The sequence below is a fragment of the Arachis duranensis genome, chromosome 5, assembly GCF_000817695.3.
Source record: "Arachis duranensis cultivar V14167 chromosome 5, aradu.V14167.gnm2.J7QH, whole genome shotgun sequence".
Classification (NCBI taxonomy): Eukaryota; Viridiplantae; Streptophyta; class Magnoliopsida; order Fabales; family Fabaceae; genus Arachis; species Arachis duranensis.
The window spans coordinates 32430312-32432753 of NC_029776.3; the positions used below are offsets into that span (position 1 = coordinate 32430312).

The 2442-nt window shown below is 40.7% G+C and overlaps 1 non-coding gene across 1 annotated transcript; it reads right to left on the minus strand.

The window, feature by feature from the left end:
* Nucleotides 1–874: 874 nt before the first annotated feature.
* LOC127748186 (small nucleolar RNA R71) lies at nt 875–978 on the minus strand. The gene has a single exon (XR_008010129.1). It is a non-coding gene; the product is annotated as a small nucleolar RNA R71 (small nucleolar RNA).
* Between the last annotated feature and the right edge of the window lie 1464 nt (nt 979–2442).

Consider the following 2442-nt stretch of genomic DNA (forward strand, 5'->3'; position numbering starts at 1 on the left):
AGCGCATAGGACCATTTTCCCGAGAGGATGAAAAGTAGCCATTGACGATGGTGATGCCCTACATACAGCTTGCCATGGAAAGGAGTAAGAATAAATTGGATGAATGTAATAAGAAAGTAGAGATTCAAGAGGAGCACAGCACCTCCACATGCCTATCTGAAATTCCCACTATTGATCTACATAAGTATTTCTATCCTATTTTATTTTCTGTTTATTATTAATTTTCGAACTCATCATAAACTATTTAATCTTCCTAACTGAGATTTACAAGGTGACCATAGCTTGCTTCATACCAACAATCTCTGTGGGATCGACCCTTACTCACGTAAGGTATTACTTGGATGACCCAGTACACTTGCTGGTTAAGTTGAACGTAGTTGTGATCACATATGCCAAAGAGCCATTAAATAAATCTCATGCAAATACAAAGAGGGCAATCACAATTTCGTCCACCAGACAACCTTTCTAAAATTTTCGAACAATAGAAGGAGATGGCAGCCGAACCCAACAACAATAATGCAAGGAGAATGCTTGGTGATTTCACTAAACCAACGTCCAAGTTTGATGGAAGAAGCATCTCCATTCTTGCCATTGGAGCAAACACTTTTGAGCTGAAACCTCAATTAGTTGCTTTAATGCAACAGAACTGCAAGTTTCATGGGCTTCCATCTGAAGATCCTTATCAGTTTTTAATTGAGTTCTTGCAGATTTGTGAGACTGTTAAGACGAATGGAGTAGATCCTGAAGTCTACAGGCTCACGCTTTTCCCTTTTGCTGTAAGAGACAGAGCTAGGACATGGTTGGACTCACAACCAAAAGATAGCCTGGACTCCTGGCCTTCTTGGACAAATTCTTTCCTCCTCAAAAGCTGAGCAAGCTTAGAGTGGATGTTCAAACCTTCAAGCAAAAAGATGGTGAATCCCTCTATGAAGCTTGGAAAAGATACAAGAAGATGACCAAAAAGTGTCCTTCTAACATGTTTTTAGAATGGATCATATTAGATATATTCTATTATGGTCTATCTGAGTTTTTCAAGATGTCATTGGACCATTCTGCAGGTGGATCCATTCACCTAAAGAAAACGCCTGCAGAAGCTCAAGAACTTATTGACATGGTTGCAAATAACCAATTCATGTACACTTCTGAGAGGAATTCCGTGAATAGTGGGACGCCTCAGAGGAAGGGAGTTCTTGAGATTGATGCTCTGAATGCCATATTGGCTCAGAACAAAGTGTTGACTCAGCAAGTCAACATGATCTCTCAAAGTCTGAATGGATAGCAAAATGCATCCAACGGTACTAAAGAGGCAGCTTCTGAAGAAGCTTATGATCCTAAAAACCCTGCAATGGCAGAGGTTAATTACATGGGTGAACCTTATGGAAACACCTATAATTCATCATGGAGAAATCATCCAAATTTCTCATGGAAGGATCAACAAAAGCCTCAACAAGGCTTCAATAATGGTGGAAGAAACAGGCTCAGCAATAACAAGCCTTTTCCATCATCTTCTCAGCAACAGACAGAGAATTCTGAGTAGAGCCCCTCTAATTTAGCAAATTTAGTCTCTGATCTGTCAAAGGTCACCTTAAGTTTCATGAGTGAAACAAGGTCCTCCATCAGAAATTTGGAGGCACAAGTGGGCCAGCTGAGTAAGAAAGTCATTGAAACTCCTCCCAGTATTCTCCCAAGCAATACAGAAGAAAATCCAAAAGGAGAGTGCAAGGCCATTGATATAATCAATATAGCCGAATGCACAAGGGAGTATAAGGAAGAAAATCCTAGTGAGGAAGACCTCCTGGGACGTCTCTCAAACAAGAAGGAGTTCCCTATTGAGGACCTAAAGGAATCTGAGGCTCATATAGAGACCATAGAGATTCCACTAAATCTCCTTCTGCCATTCATGAGCTCTGAAGACTATTCTTCCTCAGAAGAGGATGAAGATGTGACTGGAGAGCAAGTTGTTCAATATCTAGGAGCTATCATGAAGCTGAATGCCAAGTTGTTTGGTAATGAGACTTGGGAAGGTGAACCTCCCTTGCTCATTAGTGAACTAGATACATGGATTCAGAAAACTTTACCTCAAAAGAGACAAGATCCTGCAAATTCTTAATACCCTGTACCATAGGCACCATGACCTTTAACAAGGCTCTGTGTGACCTAGGGTCAGGCATAAATCTTATGCCACTCTCTGTAATGGAGAAACTAGGGATCATTGAGGTACAACCTGCCTTATTCTCATTACAATTGACAGACAAGTCAGTAAGACAAGCTTATGGATTAGTAGAGGACGTGTTAGTAAAGGTTGAAGGCCTTTACATCCCTGCTGATTTCATAATCTTAGACACTAGGGAGGAAGAAGATGAATGCATCATCCTTGGAAGACCATTCCTAGCCACAGCAGAAGCTGTGTTTGATGTTAACAGAGGAGAATTAGTCCTTCAA